The following is a 23,713-nucleotide window of genomic DNA, read 5'->3' on the forward strand; positions in this document are numbered from 1 at the left end:
TCAAGGAATTTCACTAGTATGCTGACTGTTTTCATGTACTGCCCACCACTCCCACCACTCCCAATCTGAATTGTCTTGAATGAAAATAATATTAATGATTCATTATTTTTTGGTGGCGAGTGAACTCTTGCAATTTTACCATATTCAGAAAGTGAAGACACTTAGAAGTCTGAAAGGCAATTTGGGTCAATTATATGAATGACGGTTTTTTTACTCTTCATGATTTTTAAGATACCTTCTTCAGGCATAAGCAAATTGGTTGGAATTCAAATTTGACATTAAAATATAATCTAAATTCTCCCTTTTGCGGCCATCGCTAAAGCGCTAGCGGCCAAGATGAAGTTCAATCTCTTTGTGATTTTGAACTGGATTAAGAACCATAAATGGCATTTCAATGCACCTTCTCACACTCACAGGAAGAGTATGTCATCTTCTCTTTCCGAAGAGCTGAGACAGAAGTACAAGGTTCGATCCATGACCATCCAAAAGGATTATGAAGTTCAGTTGTGCAAGGAACTACAAAGGGCAGCAAGTGGCAAAGTGGGCCAGGTCTACAGGAAGAAATATGCCATTTACATTAAACAAGTGCAGCCCGAGAAAGATAATGGTACAACTATTCATGTGGGCACGCCCCCCAGCAAGGTGGTTATCGCTGGACGAAAGCTGGACAAAGACCACAAAAAGATCCTTGAACGTAAAGCTGAATCCCACCCAGTAGGAAAGGAAAAAGGCAAATACAAGGGAGAAACAGTTGAGAAGATGCAGGAATAAAGTATTCTTCAATACAACTTTCATTAAAAACTGTTAAAATGGAAAAATATATAATCTAAGTTCTTAATTTGAAGTTTGAAATATGCAAGGTTGGATGGTAGCCGTATGAAGAAAGGGCAAAAACACATGTTTTCAGAATAGATTATCACGTTTATTCTTCCATGGCTCTCAAGATAATGTTCCCTCTTCTTGAAATGAAAGTTCCCTCCCACTTGACTATCTGTAAAATCCCGTGTGTCCTTTAAAACCAGGCTCAGGCAACACGACCTGTGACAGATTGTTTTCAAAATTTCCTTTCGTATACCCATGCCATGACCATGGACAGTCAACTCCCACACTGACTTTTTGCTTGGCCAAGTGACTTGCCTGGCCAATGAGAAAGTAGCAAATGTGACACAAACAGAGACTTGAAAAGTCATTACAGGTTGAAACCTATTTTCCCTTGTTGGTCTCAGAACTCAGCAATCAGAAGCCTAGGCTAGCCTGCTACAGGTTGCAGACATGTGACCCAGCTGCCCCTGTTGCTCCAGCCACCACCATCTGCGTGAGTGAGGCCAGCTGAGTGCATCCAGGTGGGACCATCCAGCCATGTCCAGCCCAAAGTGCTCATCTACAGATTTGTGAGCTAATAAATGATTATGCCCTTAGGGGACTATATTTTGGAGTGGCTTTTTATAAGCAAAACTTGATATAAAAATTTGTTTCCATAAGTGGGGCGTTGCTATAACAAATATCTCAACTTATATCTAGACAAATATCTAAACTTCATTGATAACTGTGTGACAGTGGCTTGGGGACTGGGCAGCAAGGGGAAGCTGGAAGAGCTGTGCCCGAGGCTGCTGGTGAAGTCTGGAGCAGTGCGGCCAGAAAGCTTAGCGCAGACGGGAAAAGGTGAGCGAACTGGCAGTGAAGGCTGGGACCGCACGCGACCTGCTACAGCGGGCTGAAGAAACGGCCACTCATGCTGCACAGTAGTGAAACAACTGTTAAATCTGTCACCTGTGGTACTTCGGAAGCTAGGAAGTAAACCTTATAAACTTGTGGAAACTGACTAAAGAGATATCGGGAGTCAACTGGTTTCTGCTAGCCGAGTGCTAGAAAACACTGAGAGAGAGAGACGGGCTAAAGAAGAAACTGTTCAGTTTGCAGACAGACTTTAGAAGACAACGGCCTTTAGGCCCGGCAGGAGAAACTTTAAGACAATAAAACTATACTATATGTTATTCCATTTTTAGCTCTTTCAATTCAACATGAACTTGTACTTTCCCTGAATTTGCATATTTTGCATCTTTTACTAATTCTGCTGTGAAGTTTTCTTAGAAAATGCTAATCTCTGAGGCTAAGGATGAGGCGACCTCAAAAAAAATATATCAAAGCTAAGATATCTGCACAAGGACACAGCAAGTAGCAAAGCCAGGATTTGATCTTGAGCTATCTGAATTCAAGATCCGTGCTCATTCCTTCTTCCTGGTTTCTAAACGCCTTCAACAAGGAGAGCCTTCCAATTTATGAGTTACTTTACTTAAAGTAAAATGTACACTATATTTTCATTTGTAACTGATTCCCCAGAAATACATGAGTTTTACAAACCTGAATCCTTTTAATATTCAAGATGGGTGACAGAATGATACATTATGTATGAAGGGCTAGAAGACGCTTTCCCACTTTTGTAATTATAATAGAGAGGAAATTATTGTGCCCCAGCGGTGTGTGCAGTTGACGGTGAACTCCCTTTGATATCTGACCCGTAAAGCTCTCCTGGTATATCTCCTGCTGCTTCTGACTTAGTATCTTCCATTTTTTCTGGGTGAGCTTTCTCTCTCTTTTTATTCAGGAAATTCCCACTTAGATTAATGAAAGAGAATTTTCTCTGGCAGAGAACATGGAAGAAATGGATTTTCAACAACAAGGATGCAAACCTGCTAGGAAGGGAGAGATGCATTCAGCTAAGATAATTGCTCTTTTTTCCTCCCTCCACAAAGGAAAGAAAACTCTATTTTTAGAATGACTTATATGTTATTTTTCTTGGAATCATAGAACACAGATGATAAATTTCTTTAAGTCCTTTATTCTCTGAATTTCCTCATAATTTCCGTTCTTCGGGGATTTAGAAAAGAGAAAATTCTCCAGCTCTTTACAATGTGAATACAGTAACAATCAGGCTTCCTACAATGACCTTTTTGTGTGGCAGTAGAAATTTTAAGGATATAAAACCGCTATATTTTTTCAATTTTTAGTTTTTTTAAAATTCAACATTGGCTTGTACTTTTCTTGAGTTTGAAAATTATGTGTTTACTTCTGCCACGGTATTTGATTTAAAAATGAATGTGCATTAACTATAGTTGCTCTGTCATTTATCAGATATCTTACATATCATAGAAGACAGAGCACACCTCATAGTTTATCATGTTACTTGGCATCATTATAATGTACAGTTTCTCAATAGAGGCACTATCTGTTAATAGTTGGGGCAGAAAAATAATTCCTTGTGTGAGATTGTCCTGAGCCTGGTGTTAGCTTTTCATCTCTGGTCCCAACACAGGAAATGTCTCTAGGACGCCAGAGTCATTGTGATAAGTAAAGAAGCCAATGCACATTTACAATTTCCCTTTTGGAGTATGGTACTGTCTCTAATCGAATGAGAGTCACTGGTATAATGCAAACTTGAGAACTCCGCAGCTCTCTCATTGCGCCTTCTAACTCTCTCCCAACAGTCATGGGCGCCCCCAAGGAGCCCCCGCAGGTGCTCAGGGAACAGCCTCTCCTCCCTTCTTCCCGCTTCAGCTTTCTGCAGAGATGTCCAGCGCGTCATCGTTGGCGCTTTTCCTATTACAGCTCTTTCCAGGTAAACACTGGTACAACTTATTTCTCAGAACTTAAATGTTTCCTCCACATTCCCTCGCTTAGTATCAAGTGAGACAAGTAGTGGAAGAGGGAGAGGAATCAGTAGTGTAATCACACTTCATGATCCCAGGTGAGGAAACCTGGGTCACCTTTGACTCTTCCTGTTATTTCTTATTAGATAGTAACTATCGTGTTCATAATTCCTATTTAGTGACCTTAATATGGTACTAATTGCATCGATCCTTTTATAAATATTTTAATTCACCGAATTACATTCTTTTCACATTGCCATGACCCTTTTCTTGTACCTTTATTGCTTTAAACCTGGATTAATCAACTTTCTCCGAGGCGCAGCTTTTCCTTGATTCACTCTGCCCCCTAACCTATCAAACAAGTTTTCTACTGGACCACCATGTATGCTTTTTGTACCTATTTGATCAAACATTCCTTGATGTCACTAATTTTACAAATATTTATCGGATGTCTGTTATGGACCAGACCTTGTCCTTCCTTTCCTTCTTATTGAAAAAAAACCCCACAAAACAACAACAACAACCACCCTCCCTCTTTATATGAAATTTGTCCTGATTATTTCAATCCACGTTGTTCTCTCCTTTCTGTTTATTCCATACTAGCTCGTGGTCAGAACTACAAACTTTGAAATTTCATTGATAGTCAGTTGTTTCCACAATAAATTATAAATGCTTGGAAGACCTAAACCATATTTTACACCATTTATATATTTTCTGTATTAGCTAGAACAAGGCTGGGCACATTATAATTGCCTTTAAATAAATACTTGTTCACTGGTTTTTATTAAAAGCTTAGATTCTCCCAAGATAGACCTTATTCAAAAATGAGCTAGCTGGGACAGAATATTTAAGATCTCCATTCACTGATGTTGGCTGGTTTCCTACAGGCTGAGATGTTTCATTTTACAAACAAAATGAAATTTCACTAATTAAATTTTTAGGAATAATGTTACTGAGTTAACTCATTCCTTGATCACTCAGCACTCCTTTAAAATGATTTAACATTTATTTGTGCAGACTTAGTTATGTTATAGAAAAACTATAATTAAAGAAAGTAAACCAGCATGACATGTTTATTAAATTGTTTTTGTGGGACCTGGTAAGCAAATTGTAAAATTTATACAAAATAGCAAAAGATCAAGAATAGCCAAAGAGAAAAAAAAAGCCAATACACTACTGAAGAAAACACGTGCATGTGAGGATGGAAAGACTTTGCCCACCGTATTTTCAAGATTATTTCAAGTTTCATTAGTATGTCACAGGTGCAGAGATAGACAAATATACCAATGAAACAGAAACCTCAGATACGGACACAGTACATACATGAAAGACATCTCTGCAATTTTAGAGTAGTGTAGAAGGAATGGGCAATTTAGTAAGTAATGCCTGGACAATTTGTTTTCTATATGCACCCACATCATAACCAAAAAAATAAATTCCTGATGGATTAAGTACATATAAATTTCTAAACTTTCTGAAGAAAATATAGGAAATTATCTTTGCTACTTTGTGTTACAAAAAGGGTTTCTTAAGACAAAAAAGGAGTAGAATCCATAAAGTAAAAGAGATAAATACAAGTGTATTAATGTAAGAACCTGTTTATTAAAAGACACTTTTAAAAGTATGAAAAGACATAAGCCAGGGTAGAGTATGGTGGGAAGCTTATGTGTTCCAATTTCTGACATATATTAGTTAGAACAAAGTATTAGTATTATATATATAATATACCAGTATTATATATAATACTCCAGTGTGTATGTATGTGTATGTGTGTGTGTGTATCCAGTAAAAAAAACATGCAAACTAAAAATGGGCAAAAAGCATGGATACCCACTTCACAAAAGAGGAAAAGCCAATAATTAGTAAATTTATACAAATATGTCCAACTTCACTCCTAATCAGGAAAAGGCTGAAATACCATTTTACATCCACAATATTGGCAAACATTTTAAAGTCTGACAGATAACTGTGCTTGACAACAGGAGCTCTTATATGCTGCTAATGAGAGAGTAAATGTGTCCAACCCCCCCTTTGGGAATAATTTGACATTACTTAGTACAGTTAAAGATGCATCCATCTAACAGTCAGCAATTCCAATTCTACATAAATACCCTGGTCTAGGGAAAATCTCACATATGTGCAACAGAACAAACATACTAAAATGTTCATTGCAGCACTGTTTTAAATAGTAAACTGGAACCAACCCAAAGGACCTTTGCAGGAGGCTAGATAAAAAAGTTGTGGTACATACATATAATGGAATACTTAATATATAGCAGTGAGAACAAATGGACTGTAGTTTTATGCATCCATATGAATGAAACATAATGCTGATGAAAAAGAAAGTAACAGAAAATACATAGTTTGCAGTCCCAATTATATAAAATCCAAACATGCAAAACCCAACAAACATTATTTAGGAATATATAAGTTTTTTCTTTTTACTACAAAAAGAAAGAAAGAAATGATAACCCAAAATTCAAGATAATGTTACCTAGGAAACAAGGAGTGGAGTAAGTTGAGAGGGTGGTGACGCTAGGTAAGGTAAGCAGACAGGACTTCAAAATGTTACAGTTTTCATTCTTAAGCTGAGTGGTGGACAAGAATGTTTATTTTTCTTATTTATACTGCACTTATATATATTATATTCTTTACATATATAAAATAATTAAACAAATATTTTTGTTACCATAGTAACAGATGTTTAGCTAAATAACTATCCTTCTGATTTGTAACCTGGTTCTAAAGTGGGCTTGTTTTCCCAAATTGTCTGGATCTGTACCTACAGTGGTCACTTTAAGCACAATTTCTGCTTTGGATGCATGGTTTCAATGGCTGAATGTAAAAACAATTAGTTCTTTTCAGCTCTATCTTCCTTCACAGAGAATTGACTCCCAAACTCTACAGAGTAAGACTATCAATGGGAACATGCAGAAAGCCAGGGTAGTTTGCTGAAATTGAGAGCTGATTATTTATATTAACTCTGTGTATAAATAATTCGGGAGATTTCCACTTTACTCTGTGCTGAGTGGTAATGGTCTACATGTCTACAATTTTTAAATAACATTTTCAAAAAGAATCCCCTTCCCTCTCCTTGTTTTACAGCTCTCCTCACACGCAGTATCTTTAGGAACATATGGCAGTTCCCAGAAAAAGCCAAGTGGAGATCTGAAGCATCAATGCGCCGCGCTGCCATCACCACAAGGAGAAAGAAAACTGGGAACACAACAATCTCCTAACACAACCGCTGCTGCCTGCCAGTTCTTATAGCAAATGAAAATCATCAGTTAGGGGAGGGCTGGTTGCACAGTGACTAAGCAGACAGATGGCAGGTGTGAGTCAAAACACTCCGGGGCGCTAGCTCAATCCACTCGCACCCCTCACTGCAGGAGAGGGGGAATCTTACAACAAACCGCCCAGGGGGCTAGGACTAAAATGCCGAAAACCCAACCAACAGAAATAGAAAAGGCAGGGCAGACAACCAAGGTTTCAAGAGTTGTATTGCAACTTCTAAACCAAATTCTTCAGGCCTGCCCTTTGATCTCCCTCTGCCTCCATCTGACTTAAGCCTCTCCCACCTTTCCTAGCCGGCCTTCCCTGCGAGGCACAAGGAGGTTACTGTCCCTCCCCTTTCCCGCCTGCCCGGGCTGGGACCACCTGGTGGCAAAGGTCAGCGGGCGGCCTTCCCGGAGGGCCACGTTCCCAGGCAGCGGTCCCTGGTTGTGACCAAATCTAATCCGTGCGAGTCAGACGGCAGCTCCCCTGCACAGAGCCAAACAAAGGCCCAGCCACTCTCCATTTGCATAACTGTGGCCACACAGCCCTGCTCCAGATGAGCTTTAATGAATGTGAATGTAATTACAGAAAAGGGCCCTAGGTGGAGCTTCAGTACTGGTGGCCACAAACGGAAGAACACGTTGAAAATAAAATGCAGGTCCTCCAACAATCCCATCAAGAATGATAACGTTTTGTTGAGGAGCTTGATTTGCTATTGTTGTCCATCCAGCATAGGAACCCGCTGAATGGAGAGACATGCCTCTTGCTGAAGAATAGCCATCTAAAGAGCACGGTTCCGTAATAAAGGGTGCGAGCACATGAAGCAGGCTTTCTTTAATGCTGCCGATTCCACAAGGCGGCTTATGGGCGAGGCGTGGGCCTAACCCGGCAGCATGCTCTCCCGAACGTTTCTCCTTGCCTCTTATAGGGGCACCGCCACGAAAATGTATTTTCATAGCAAAAAAAAAAAAAATCTCATATCATAAGAGAAATAATTAGAATTATTTTTAAAACGACTTGCCTTTAGATTACAAACACAGAAAATGTAATAGGTCAAACTTATTTTTTCCACTTGTTTTTCTAATCTTTGTCAACAATGCCAAAGAGCTGAGACAGAATTATTGGATTTTGAAACTTTATTTTATTATAAGGAATGTATGTAGCACAGAGAAACCTATTTGTATCCCTAGTCATAAATAAAGATTATTGATGAAAAAATGAGATTTGGAAGATTTTGATGGTTCTTTTCAAACAATGCCAAATAAGTGGTAATAAAAATTTTTTAAAAGTGAGGCCACCTGCCTATAATGCAGGAATTCTTAAGCTGGGGAGGGGGGTTCATGGGTAGGACCGGTTGGGTCTATAGTTAAGAATTCAGGATGCCTATACTGATCCTCTCCTTATTTAAAAACCTTGAGATTTTGTTCATCGTGACTTTTTGCCTTAATTTTGGTTTTTAAAGTATTGCATTAAAATATTTTGATAACTGAGTTTTTTAGTGCTCCTTAAATTGTCCGACTGAGTGTGATTGCTTCACTCACTTCTTACTAGTCCTGGTCTGATCTACGGACTATTATTATTTTCACAAACTTCTGACTGGAACTGAGCATTTTCTTTAGCTGTGAACATAGGCAACAAACCGCAACAGTATAGGCGTTATCTACACCTGGAGATCAGTAGAAATTATAGCTGTTTCATATGACATTATGGTTGTTGCAAATACTACCAAATATCACTTACATTCATCAGTACTTTCAGATTGTGATAGTTATTATAGCTGCAGTATATCTTGTTATTCAATGCCTTAATTAAAAAAACACAATATATCAAAATCTGTTTAATAATTTGTAACTGTATTTCAATATATTTTATTTTATAATTTTATGCAATTTTTTAAAATTTATCTTTATTGCTGAAAGCATTACAGATGTCCCCTTTTCCCCCCCATTGATCCCTTCCACCCCTCATCCACCCCGCCTCCAGGCCTTCCCCATACCTATGTCTGTGTCTATAGGTTATGCATAAAAGCATATAAGTTCTTTGATTAATCTCTTGCCACCCCATCCCCCACCCCCACTTTCCTTCTGAGATCCCTCAGTCTGTTTCGTGCTTCGATGTCTCTGGATCTATTTTGTTCATCAGTTTATTTTGTTTATTATATGCCACATATGAGTGAGATCATGTGCTACTTGTCTTGTCTTTCTCTGACTGGCTTATTTTGCTTAGCATAGTATTCTCCAGGTCCATCCATGCTGTCCCAAAGGGTAAGAAATTCTTTTTTATAGCTGCATAGTATTCCATGGTGTAAATGTCCCACAGCTTTTTTATCCACTCATCTCCTTGATGGGCATTTGGGCTGTTTCCAGATCTTAGCTATTGTAAATAGCGTTGCTATGAACATAGGGGTGCATAAGTTCTTTCTGATTGGTGTTTCAGGTTTCTCAGGATATATTCCTAGAAGCGGGATCACTGGGTCAAATAGCAGTTCAATTTTTAATTTTTTGAGAAAACTCTGTACTGTTTTCTGTAGTGGCTATTTTATTCATTTAAATGCACTATTCTGAAAAGGGATCCAAAACTTCACCACACTGTTACGGGTCCATTAAAGCCTCCTGTATGGCATAGCTACCTAGCTGGCTAATCTCTTAGTCAAATTATCTTTGAGCTGTACCACTCAGTAATTCAGGCAACCTATAACTCATATATACAGACATTCATATGCCACTAAAGCATGCATGTCTGTAAATAAATAAGAAATTTTTTAAATCAATTTATGGCTAAAGTAAATCAAATCAGTTTACCTATACAGCCACACCCTAACTGATACAAGAACACTTAGAGCGTTTGACAAATGTTCAAGTTCCTGGGTCCTATCTAAACTCAAATCTCTTGGCATCTTGGGCTTAGGAATCAAACTTCGATTCGAGCGTCCCTGGATTCTGATTCAGGTGGCTGTTGTCCTAAATGTTCCTTGAACTGACTTTCCCTTTCTTCTCTCATTCCTTTCCTCCTTTCCACCTCCTCTTCTCTTCTCCCTCTCTCCTTCCCTCCTTCTTTTCTTTCAGAGAAACTGATATTGTTTTATTATCAAACATTTCAGGTAATTTAAAGGAAGAAGCGTATAACAAAATTTTTACTTGTATGTACCACTCAACTCAAGAAATTAAACATCGCAAATAAAATCCAAGTTCTGTCCTCAACCTTCCCGATCATATGCCAGCCGGTCACCTTGAAGAAGAAATTAATATTCAGAATTTGGTGTTTGTTGTTCACACACATATATGTTTAAATTTATACTATATGTGAATGCATCATTAAATAAAATATTATACTGAATGTTTCTAAGGTTGGTTACATAGTATGTGTGTCTCCTGCAATTTGCTATTTTCGCAACATGGTTTGTGGGATTTATCCGTGATACAAGTAGCGCTATTCATTCTTTTTTTAAAGTAATTTTTATTTTGAAATAATTTTAGACTTACAGAAAAGTTGCAGAGTACAGAGAGCTTCCATACGCCATTTCCCCAACTTCCCTTAATATTAACATCCCACATAACAAGGAACATTTCGTCCAAACGAAGCAATCAACATTGGTACATTACAAAGAACTAAACTACAGACTTTATTTGGATATCATCAGTTTTCCTACTAATATCCTTTTTTCTGTTCCAGAATCTAATCTGGATTATTGCATTGCACTTAATATTCACTTTTCCACTGTATGATTATACTGAAATTTATTTCTCCATTATTATGTTGATAGATGTTTTCTTAGGTTGTTTCCAGTTTTTCATTAATATATCTATGATATCTCTATGTATACATACGATGTCATTGTGCACATGTTCTTCAAAGTACTCATACCAACATACATTCTCACAAACAAATGAATGTTCTTACTGCTCCAAATGGATTCCAGCTTTTGGTATCATCAGACTACATTTTTACCAATGTTTATGGGTATGAAATAGCACCCATTTTTATTTTTGTTTCCTTTATTAGTGATATTCAGTTTTTTTCATGTGTTTCCTGCATTGTGATATGACTGTTCATATCTATTATATTTGATTTTTTATATTGACTTGTAGATATATATTTCATATTAAATTTTAGTTGACATTAGGCACTGAAAATTTCTTCTCTAGTTAGTAGCTTGTCTTCTATCACTTTTTTAAACAGCGACGTCAGATGCACAGATGTTTTTAAATGTTAATGTGGTCTAACTGATTCACAGTCTTTTCCTTAAAGGTTTAATTTTTTATTCCTGGATAACACAGTATTTCCCAACCCTGAAAGCACAAAAATATTCTAAAAGTTTGATGTTTTGTTTTTACTCCACTTAATGTAGATTTTTGTGTATAGCATGAGGTAGGAATCCAGTCTTGCCCTCCCATACAGATATCCATTATCCCAGCAGCATTTATTAAAAGGCTTATCTTTCCCTGCTGATCCACAGTGCGAAAGATGTTAAAGATCAAGTTTCCATATGTGCTTGGCTCTGTTTCTGGACATGTTTTTCTTTCCATTTCTCTCTCTCTTTTTATTATTTTGCTAATGCCAAATGATCTTAATGATCATATCTTTGTAAGTCTTATATCTGAAAGAGGCCCCATTTAGCAGAATCTTTCATTTCAGGATCAGTGTGTTCAGGTCCATAAAACAAAACAAAACAAGAACCAAAAAACCTGGTAGAATTTGGAATTGTATTGAATTTGAAGTAAAATTCATATCTTTATGTTTGAGTCTTTGTACTCACATACATGGTATATTATTAGTAGGTCTCTTTTAAAGTGTATAAATAGAGATTTATAAATTTCTTTCAAGAGTCAGAGTGAAATAAGGTATTATTCAGGTACCATAAACTGGGAGGCTTAGCACCAATTGTCCCTCACTGTAAGAAATTCTAAAGGATGTACTCTAGGCAGACAGTGATCCTGAACGGATTGCATGAGAGGTAAAAGGAATGGTGAGCAAAGATATGAGTATAAACGTAGGTAAATGATAACCAGAACGTCTAATTTGTGAAAGTTAAACAGGATAAAGCTAAAAAACTGAACTGCAATAGCATATGAGTTGACAAGTGGGTGAGAACAGTTAAATCATATAATTAGGGAGGAGATAAAAATACTGACTATTTAGACTTTAAGTGTGCATGTAAAATGGCAAGGGTGAGCACTAAAAACAGATGTGAGTGTACAACATTTCAAAAAAGTAGTGAGGGGGATAGAGTAAGAAAAAGGGAGGAAAGAAGAAACAAAAGATAAAAACAGGAAACCAGTGAGCATGATATCAGGTAGTAAAAATAAACAAAACAGGTGAAAAGTCAAACAAAAATATCTTTAAATGTCTCACATCTCATTAGAAAACAAAGCTTTCCAGGCTGGGCTTTTTTTAATCCAGCTAAATTTTTTGTTTATGAAAGACACATCTAATTCTATCAAAGAAAATGTGATCCCAACTTTACACAAACTCTTCTGGTCACTGATGAACTAAACCAGGTGAATATTAAATGTGTAATATATTATGATCTCGCCCTAGCCAGTTTGGCTCAGTGGTTAGAGTGTCGGCCTGAGGACTGAAGGGTCTCAGGTTCGATTCCAGCCAAGGGCAGGTACCTCAATTACAGGCTCGATCCCCGGCCCTGGTCAGGGGTGAGTGCGGGAGGCAACCCATCCATGTTTCTCTCTCTCTCTCTCTCTCCCTCTCCCTTCCACTCTCTGAAAAGCAATGGAAAAAATATCCTCGGGTGAAGGTTAAAATATATCTTCAAACTACCTGAAGACCTGAAGATGACTAAGATTGGGGGATATAGAAGAAAGAATGGGTGGCATTAACAAAACTACAAAAATAGATCAATGGAACAAAACATACACTTTCGAAACAGACACATTTAGGGAAACTTGATTTACAATATAATAGGCATTTCCGGTAAGCGAGTAAAGGAAAGGCTAAGGTAAGTATTTCAACCTTAGTTCCCCAGAAACCAGAATCTGAGGCCACGCTTAAAAGCTATTTAGTGGGAGATCTAATCCCAGGGCAGCAAAAAGTGATAGAAAAGGGAAGTGAGGCTGGGAAGGAGCGGCAAACAAATCATTTCCGAGCTAGCCGCAGCTTCACAGAGACACAGCTGGTTGCTCGTTGCTTAGTCAGGCTGGACATTTTATTCAAACCACTGTGCTTCAAAACAGGCCATCAGAGGGGGTGGGAGGACAAGTCATCTGCTGGTTCCCTCTTCTCGTCCTCACTGGTCAGCGTGTCCCAGGAAGCATTAACGCCACCGCGAGTTTAGACTGTATCACTTGATCTCTGTGAGCCACACCTAAGACGCTCATGCCAGGATCGGATGCCTTAGTGTTGGGTTTTATGCGGAGGGAGCAGGGGCAGGAGGAGCCAGGGACTCTAGGGGTCCCTGTGGGTCGGGCCTGGAGGCCCCACAGCCTCAGACTGGGGGCAGTGCTGGCGCCGGCGCTCTCTGCGGGGAAGGCCGAGACAGCAGCCGGGCGCCGTGGGGCCATCAGGAGCTCCCCAAGGGCAGTCAGTTGAGGACCTGGGCTAGCTGAGTCTAAGTGAATCTGTGTTAACTGTGTCCAAAGCAACTGGATGTCCACATGATAAAATAAGACATCTGATCCTACATTAGACCTTAAAAAATGCAATCCAGGTAGAACGGGGATTCAACTGTGAAAGGCAAGACAATTTAGGAGAACAGACTTACGACCTTCAGAAGAGAAGGATTTCTGAAACAGGGCTCCAAAAGCACAAACTACAGAGTAAAGATTTTAACATTTTATAACATTAAGGTTAAGAGCCAACTGTTCATCAAAAGACCTCCTAAAGAGAGAAAAAGACAAACCACAAACTTGCAGAAAATATCTGCTACACACATAACCAGTAAAGATCTTTAGGCTACAGAAAAAATTACTACAAATCAGTAAGAAAAAGACAAGCGACCCAGTGGAAAAGGGCAAACATTATGAACAGTATTTCACAGAAGAACACAAGTGGCCTGTGAACATGTTTTCAAATGCTCAAACTTAACATTTGAAAGCAATTAATATAATACCTCATGCAACAGAATAAAGGACAGAAAACTGTATGATCTCAACAGAAAAAGCATTTGACAAAACTCAACACCCTTCATGATAAAAGCACTCAATACGCTAGAAATAGAAGGAAAACTCTTCAGTCTGACTAAGGATGTTGAAGGGGTTCAGAACAGGCCACCCCAAGATGTGCCCTGTTGGCCGGTGAATTATTTTGAGCTGGAGCATACTGAGAAACTTTTACCGCTCCCTTGAAGAATTTAAATTAGGGGCCTTGCCCATAATAAGAGTTTCACCAGAAATAACTTTTTACTACCTATCTGTAGGGCAGGGCAAACTTCTAATTACTGAGCATCTGCTCTCTTTATTGCCCTGTGAATGACCTTCCTCCCCTTGGAAGCCCTACGGCACCTTATCTCATCTTTAGATTAGAATGCCCTATATACATGTAAATTTTTTGTCTCTGAACCTTTCATGTATGTGGGAGTCTCTGACTCCCTCATGTATGTGGGATCCCCAAATGTATGTATATAATTAAATTTTGTTATTTTCTCTTGTTAACCTGACTCATATCAGTTTAATTATTAGACCAGCCAGAAGAACCTAGAGGGTAGAGAAAACTTTCTTCCTCTCCAATAGTTGGGGCTGTGAACAGGACATCTCACTTTTGGGGTACTGCTCACCCCAAAGTTACTGCAGTAGAAAGGTCCTGGGACCTCTAACACGAGCTGGCAAAGATAAGAATTCTCTCCAAGTCAGACTCCTGGATCATCTGCAGAGTTCAGCAGAAGCAGAGTGTTTAGATTTTTTTTCCCTTTTCTGAATTTAGATTAGCAGGATAAAATATTTGTGGAACTTGTTTCTTGGGCTTAGCAACTCTTGATTATGGGAATGAAAAAGGGGCTACACAGCAGATCTGACAAGCTCAGTAACCAAAGGTAACCACACAGGATGGTCTGATCATAAATTCCCAACTGCGCAGGTCATGGTAGGCAGTGAAGTCCCAGATCTATAGCTTCCTTTGTAAAAAATTAATCTTTATCTTTAGTAAAAGGTTAATCTATCCCTGTCTATTGTTCTTATGCATCTAGGATAACATATTTTTGAACTGTCAGAGTAATTTTCTTTTTCAGACCACTCCAAGGCATAACTGCAGCTATCGAAACACAAAGACCACAAAACTTCTCATTGTTACCCTGTTGCCTGCATACCACCTCTATTTACTGTAAATGTCAAATGTTACTATCTTCTACCTACTAATATAAAAGAAGCATGTATCTCTCAATTTTTTTAAAGATTTTTTATTGATTTTTGGAGAGAGAGGAAGGAAGAGAGAGAGAAACATCTATGTGAGAGTGGAACATCAATCAGCTGCTCTTACCACTTCTAATCAACATTGTACTGGCTGTTTTAAAAAGGGTGCCAAAAGAATTCAATGGAAAAAGAATAGGCTCTTAAAGAAATGGTGTTGGCACAACTGGATATCCACAAGCAAAACAATAAAGTTGGACCCCAACCTTATGCCATAAACAAAATTTAACTCAAAATGGATCAGTGTAAATGTGAGAGCTAAAACTATAAAACTCTTAGGAGAAATCAAAGACATAAATCTTCAAGACCTTGAACTAGTCAATGGTCTCTTGGATATGACACCAAAAGCACAAGCAACAATAGAAAAAAAGATACATTACACATCAAAATTGAAAACCTCTGTGCTTCAAAGGACATGATCAAGAAAGTAAAAGGACAGCCCACCAAATGGCAGAAATTTTTGCTATTCTGTATCTGATAAGAGACTTGTATGAGGACTATATAACAAAGTCTCATTACCTAATAATAAAAAGATAGTTAACCCAATTTTAAAAATAGGCCAAAGATCTGAACAGACATTTCTCCAAAAAAGATATGTCTACAAATGGCCCATAAGCACAGGAAAAAATACTCAATATTACTAGCTCTCAGAGAAATGCAAATCAGAACCAAACTGAGATACTATTTCACATCCACTGGGATGGATATAATAAAAAGACAGACAATAAGTTGGTGAAAATATGACGAAAATGCAACCCTATACAGTATTGGTAGGAATGTAAAATGCTGCAGCCACTATGGAATATAGTTTGGTAGTTTCTCAAAAGGTTAAGAGAGTACAGAGATATATATATAAGGCAAAATCAGTTGACTCAAGCAATCTAGCAAACTGCAAGGAAAATAAAAGATCAAAAGTAAACATTATTAATGATAGCCAGAGAAAGGAGAAGTTCAGTGAAAAGGTTGCCTTCTTTTTACATGGCATACTCTATAAATGATATCTCTAAGTAGACTAGAAGATTTCAAACCTTAATGTTAATTTTTTTTTAAGTAACTGAAGCTTAATACATGTAATATGTACCATCTGTACCCAGAAAGTGGTAGACAAGTCAAGACTGATTTGCCTTGGGGAGAAAATGGAGAAATGTGCTTTAGATAGGGAGGCCTAATTGGCATAAAACTTAAAATATTCAAGAAATTAGCCTACACTGCCAAGCCATTAGCTCTTATTAAAAACATTGAAAGTCAGTACATATGTACTATGCTTGAAAAGGGCAAACATTATTTATGCTCTTTTTTTAATGAAAAATTATGAAAGCCCTGTAAATTGTAGGCAATTCAGCTTCACTTAGAGTCCCAGAAAGATACTGGATTTAATCTTCACAAGATTGATGCAAAAATATCAACAATGCCAATTATGGAAAAATGCTCAGCCTGACTGTGAAAGGAAATCTCATGAAACCAGATTACTACCCCATGACAGCCAGCCAGGCTATCTGGGTAAGGTGAATGCAACTGATGGAGCGCTGTGGACTTGAACAAGATTTCACTTTTATAATACCTGATTTTTCATCAACAAAAAAGATACAAATTACAGTTAAAATATTCAAGTTTGTAAACGTAGGTAAAGGCTTGTATCCAAAGAGTTCAAAAGCTCAAGAACTCAATATTGCCAGAGGGATATTTCTAGAAATGCCCCATTTAAAGGCAGATATTTTGGTCACCACCTGCAGCCTCCTGAAGCCCCACCCTGATCAGTTAGGAAAATCTGCCTTTCTCTCAGGCAGGTGGCTGGATTTCAGCCCCTACTTAGGCCTCCCCAAGCAGCCTTGTGCAAGACACAACTGTACAAGCAGGTGGTCTGACTGCAATTCCCTCCACCGGCTCTCTGACCCTTCTCCTCTACTTTATTTTCTCCACAACATACAACAGCGTGTAACATACTATATAAATGAACTTGTTTTATTTATTTTGGTCTCCTCACACTAGAATATATGCGTCACGATGGCAAAGATTTTTGTTATGTTCACTGTTACCAGCACCTCCTATGCCTGATTAATCATGATAGTGCTCGATAAATATTTGTTGAAGAAAATGTGCTGGAAATGGATCAGGACCAAAAAAGGGGAGGGGGGAAGAGTTACTATGTGATCCATCAGTTCCATTCCTAGCAAATCCCCTCTCTGTACATAAACACCAGAAAACAGGTGTAACAATGTTTGTAACAGCATCTATTATAACAGCGAAAGACTGGTACCACCCAAATGCCCATCAACTGTGGAACAGATGCAACTGGCTGGGAAACTGTCCTATGAAAACCCCACAATGAGGCAGATGACATTCTATAAATGGAAACCGGGTATTATTAGGAAAGGGGAATGGCCAAAAAAACACCACCACCACCAAACAAATACCCTCCACACACCAGGGTGGGTTTTGTCCCCATAGGTCCCTAACTCACAGGGAATATAGTTGCGTTACCTAGCTCCCTCAGACGTCTACAAAGCAATGCACCCTATTATTAGCCCAGCAGGAGCTCAGATTCATAGAAAGAGATAATGTGAGAGTAGAGAGAATGGGGGCTTGGTGACTGTTTCTCAAGGTGCAAGATGGGGCTCTATAAGGTGAAGGACACTCTGTCCCTTGCTATGCCCAGGGGAAAAGTAGCAGTAGGAAGATCACTCTCCATTTGTCCTCTGGCTACACCCCCCGCCCCAGAGAACCAGGTACAGGGACAGAGGAAGCCTGGACTCTCCTTCCTGAGCTGGTTTAGAACCTGCCTTAGCCACATTAACCTTCCCGCCACTCTCCACCCACTCGCCTGGAGGCCTGGGAGAAAACCCACTGATCTGCCCTTTTTCATTCCTGGCCCCTCAGGCACAGAAGCAGGTGCTGTTTGTCTTTTTACTGCTGGGAAAAGGACTTCCTTCTTTCATCTGAAGTGGTTCCCAGCTTCTCTTGCCACTAATCATTTCTTTTCTGTGTGACATTTTCTTGGCTGTCCTTTCTATTAATAAACCCTCCGTTGTCACGCCATCTTCCCAGGTGACACCGATGCCATTGATCTGCTACCTCACCATAGCTTCCTCTTCTGGCCACAGGTACTTAAAAGTGTCTCAGGAGTCCCCCTGAAGCTGCCTCTCCTCCCTCTCCAACAACTGCAAACAAAAAAAGTCAGTGGAAGGATTTCATGTCCTGAATCTGCAAACTTGGATCACCTGGCAACACTGTTTAAGGTGGAAAACCCAGGAATCATGATGGTCAGACAGGTTTTTCTTCTCTACAAAAAGGCAGCAAGGAACCGCATAGGCCCCAGAAAGGAGTTTTAAGTGGGTTTGCAAGGATGTGCATATGTATATGGTGTCCCCCAAAAATGTATACACACACTTTGAGTAATTATAAAGGCAGTGTTTATTAAAGTACATTTCATTCTCAAAATTGAGCTATCAGCTGTTAAAGTGTGCATACATTTTTTAGGATACCCTGTATATAAAATATATTTGTATAAAGTGCAATAAAGTAATGCTTCTGCAATTCAAGTGGATTTTACTCTTCAAAAATTCAAACATTTTGCTAATCAACATGATTAGTTTAGTATGTAACGTTTACTTATTCTCACTCAATGCCCTGTAACATAGCTGAAGAGTTAAAAAAAAAAAAAAAAGCCTTTTCAATTTTCTCCTATTGAAAGTTTCTTTTATCACTGTTCATGTTCATGTCAACACTTAAGAGTTAACCATTCATAGTACACATCATTCTCTCTGGGAGATTGCTGAAAAATTATTTAATTATGAAGGATCTGATATTTATTATTATATGGCACTTGCTTTCAAGAAGATTTTGAGGTGACTTAAAATAAAAATGATACAACTACAATAATAAAAGAAAATAAAAGCCATGAAAAACAAAGGAAACAAATATGTTTAGTTCAGTAGCAAATACAACTACAGTGACTGAGCACTAACCTAACTTGAGCTTCCTAGCAGCCACAGTGTAAAAGGGAAACAGAAACCATACAACACTTCAAATTAAAAAAAAAAAAAAAGGTTTTGTTTTTTTTAAAATCAAATCTAAAAGGAGTTTATAAAAAAAGAAACATGCATTCATTCATTTGAAAAGTATTTATTTACTACTTACAATGAGCCAAATCCTGCATAAGATACTGGGAATGAGATGTGAAACATTATATAAAACTTATCTCTGCCCTCAAAGACCTTAGAGTCTATTGGGAGAGACAGACAACAAACAAGTAATCAAGCAAATAAATATAAATCACAATTGAAGAAGTATACAGGGAACTAAGAGAATAACCCAGCGGGAAGGCCTCTCTGAGGGGGTAACATTTAAAAAACAAGTAAGAGATAAAATGTATTTTCTGCACGGAGATGTTTCAGGGGAGAAAAGGCCCTGAAGTAGACCTACAGAAGATCGATTTTTGAGGAGAAACTGTCCTTGTCAGATATCCTGCTTAGCGATGCTGCAGAGGAGCAAATTGGAATACAGGCTCCAGCAAATTGGAATACAGGCTCCAGATTTTTTTATTAAAATGGCTAAGTATGAGGCCCTTGGCGTCGAGAGTGAAGGAAGACTTTTACTGTGAGGGTGGCTGGAGGTTAGATTTACCTGAAGAAGTAGCAGAGTCTGCCTCCAAGAGTCCTTGAGGGTACATGCCTGCCTACTTGGGCTCATGTGATTTTTGCCTGAACTCAAAGGTAAAGGAAAATGGTCTCATTTTAGCAACTTCTGGCCTTATAATTGCTTTCCCTCCCGTATCTCCTATTTAAGTAAAAGAGGGACAAATAAGAAATGCAGTTTTATAATGGAAACATTATAATTCAGATTTGTATTAAAATTTGAATAATTTAGAGATTGAAAAACCAGGAGGAAGTTATATGAAACTTCTTCGGTTTTTTTTTAGTCTGCTAAGAGAGAGGGTCAGAGGGAGAGAGGGAAAGGGGGAAAAGTGGAAGTAATGTGGGGGGAGGGAAAGAGAGGGAGGGAGGGAGGGAGGGGGAGGGAGGGAGGGAGAGGGAGAGAGAGAGAGAGAGAGAGAGAGAGAGAAAGCCTCTCCTTTAAAAGGAAATATGTTGAAAAAAGCTGACAGGCAGAAAACTAGCCCAAGTGTTGTTGCTATGGTTACTGTACCATCTGTGCTCTTGCCCACCCTACACCAAAGGGGCATATAACCTGGTAACTACCTTAGTATTAAAATGGACTTAACACTGGAATCAGTTATTTTTGTTACCTTTAAAAGGGGTGATTGAAAATCAAAACGAACCTGCTCTTTCTGTCTCCTTCCACGGGAAGCGCTGCGGGACGCAGGCACAATTCCCCGTGAGCGCATCGGGGAATCTCTGCACTGCCACAGTGGCCCTGATTTTCAGCCCTTGAGAGGCTGTTGCTCTTATTTAATTCACAATCAGGCAATGTCACAGCAGTTAATACATTTACATGTTTTCAACTGCAACTGATTTACAAATAAACAAAAGCTAAGACAAAAACACAAGAACTGTTGTCCACGTGGAAAAGAACTGTTTTATCACTACTGGCAGAAAACACAGCCCGGAGCCACCCTGCCTAACCCAGGAAGCCCCGCAACATGGGACGTTAGGAACACCGGCCGCAGATAAGCAGCTTCCAATCCCGACAAGCTAGAATTAGGCAGGTGTCGGGTTTTGCCAGGTTCCACCCTTGCACTGCTGCTCAGTCTCCCTGGGGAAATGAGCGTTAGGGTCCCAGGAAAGCCAATCATTTCTATCTGTATGTGCAGCCCTCAGCTTTTCCCCAGAGATATCCTGCAGGCACCTCAAAACCCACAAGTCCAAAGATTATTTCAACTTTTCCACTCTTGTCACTTGTTCTGCTTTCTCTATCCCAGCCACTATCCACGCGGGAGACTGGAAGCTGCCTTCAGCGTGCCCACCTCCAAACACGTAGCCACGCAGCTCAGATGAGCTACCTCACCTATCGTGGCCTAGCCTGGGTTTACCCCAGTTGCCAAGCAGTTACCTTCCTTCTAAAGTTAGTGATGAGGTGAAGGGAGAAAGGGTGTGGAGACCACTCAGAAACGGTGCTGGTTTTATGATGATCCCTCAGATGAAGGCACAGGCTCCTCATTCATCTTCCCCAGGGCAGAACTCCCCCACTTTTCCCATGTTTACTCTCTGCTGCGAGATGTACAGGATGTAATCTTTGCCTATTGCAGTTTTCTGTCCCTGTGTCGTCATTGCTGGTGTGTGGGGAGCAGAAAACTTGCCTTTTCAGTTCATATGTTCCCAGACGAAGAGAAGCACACCTGAGCCGCCAAATGCACGGCACGAGGAACTCATCCTTCCATATTTGTGCCGGATGAGATGAGCTGACCCTGGACTTGGAGCAGATGCCATCATAGACGGGCCATGGGTGGAGGTGGCAGTTAGCGTATTTTGCATGTGGGAGGAACGTGGATTGTTTTAGTGGAGTGTTTCCAAAATGGCCACATCAATATCTCCCGTTGCACAGGCGTTTTGCAATGTGCCTTTGCCACTTTTTGCCCCAAGAGGTGAGGTCTGGCCCTAGCCAGTTTGCTCAGTGGTTAGAGCATTGGCCCTTGGACTGGAGGGCCCTGGGTTAGACTCCGGCTAAGGGCACATACCTCAGTTGCAGGCTCCGTTCCCGGCCTCAGTCAGGGCATATACAGAAGGCAACCAATCCGTGTGTCTCTCTCACATCGACATTTTTCTCTCTCTCTCTCTCTTTCTCTCTTTCTTCCCCTTCCACTCTCTCTGAAAAGCAATGGAAAAAATATTCTCAGGAGTAGATTAAAAAATTTTAAAAAAGAGGTGAAGTCTGTTTTTTCCCCTTTTGAATCTGGGCTGGCTTTATAACTTGCTTTGATCAATAAAATGTGACAACCTTGGCTGGTTTTCTCAGTGGTTAAAGCGCCGGCCTGCAGATTGAAGGGTCCCAGATTCACTTCCAGCCAAGGGCACCTACTTCGGTTGCAGGCTCCATTCCCCGCCCTGGTCAGGGTGTATGGGGGAGGCAATCAATCGATGTGTCTCTATCACATCAATGTTTCTCTCTCTCCCTTCTCCCCTTCTACTCTCTCTGAAAAGCAATGGAAAAAATGTTCTTGGTTGAGGATTTAAAAAAAAAAACGTGACAGAAGTGTCACAGGTATTATAGTGCTGTTTAAAAGGTTTTTTTAATATAATTTCCTACTGAATTTTTATTTTTAATTTAATTTTTCAATTACAGTTTGCATTCAATGCTATTTTGTATTAGTTTCAGGTGTACAGCATAGTTGTTAGACAATCGTATACTTTACAAAGTGTTTCCCCTGGTATTTCTAGTACCTACCTGGCACCATAGTTATTACAATATTGTTGACTGTATTCCCTATGCTGTACTTTACATTCCTGTGACTATATATTTTTTTTGTAACTACCAATTAGTACTTCTTAATCCGTTCACCTTTTCCACCCAGCCCCCCTACCCCCCTCTCCTCTGGGATCCATCAGTCTGTTCTCTGTACCTATGTCTTTCTATTTTTAAAAGGTTTTATAGCTCTCTTTCCACTCTTGGAATGTTCCCTGTAAGAACGCTGCTTTGAGACCACCACACTGTAAGAAAGCCCAAGGTGGCTCTGTGGAGAGGCCACGTGGGGTAAGATCAATGTGCCTGCTGTGGCTGACAGCCCAGCTGAGCCCAGCCCCCAGCCAATCCACCACGTGGGTACAGTCACATGAATGATGCCAGGAGAGACCAGCAGAAGAATCACCCACATAACCCACAACCCACTGTGAGAAAAAAATAAATTGTTAAATTATTAAGCATATGAATAAATACAGCAGGTCCTACAATAACATCCTTTTTTTATTATTGAATTTACTGGGATGACATTGGTACAATAATGTCCTTTCATTCAATACCTTTTCATTATAACATGGGCGAGATGCTGGAGGAATTTAACTCTTGTTATATCAATTAGTCTGTGGTAACAACTGGTTTTGCTATAGATCATTTCGCTTACTGTCACAGATCCTATCAAGGACTTCCTGTACCTTCAGGATCTTTTTCCAGTCTTCCATTACAGCTTAATGTCCTACTCCCTGCCTTTTTTTTTTTTTTTTTTAATATATCTTTATTGATTTCAGAGAGAGGAAAGGGGAGGAAGAGAGAGAGACAGAAACATCAATGATGAGAGAGTCATTGATCGGCTGCAGCCCGCAACCCAGGCATGTGCTCTGACCGGGAATTGAACCCTGATCGCCTGGATCCTAGGCCGACGCTCAACCGCTGAGCCACGCCTGGCCGGGCCCTACTCCCTGCTTTTAAGTTGCATGAGGGATTACTTAGACAAATATTAAGGCCATAACTTTCTTCACAGAGTATTATCCAAAACACCTGAATCTGCAATGTCGGGGTCAAGGTGTAACATTCGCAGTAAATTTT

General features: G+C 39.5%; 1 pseudogene across 1 annotated transcript; it reads left to right on the plus strand.

The window, feature by feature from the left end:
• Positions 1 to 336: 336 nt before the first annotated feature.
• On the plus strand, positions 337 to 771 carry LOC308558729 (large ribosomal subunit protein uL24 pseudogene; annotated as a pseudogene). The gene has a single exon. The product of its transcript is annotated as a large ribosomal subunit protein uL24 pseudogene (transcript).
• The last annotated feature ends 22,942 nt before the right edge of the window (positions 772 to 23,713 follow it).

Source organism: Miniopterus schreibersii (assembly GCF_964146895.1).
Source record: "Miniopterus schreibersii genome assembly, chromosome: 6".
NCBI classification, from domain to species: Eukaryota; Metazoa; Chordata; class Mammalia; order Chiroptera; family Miniopteridae; genus Miniopterus; species Miniopterus schreibersii.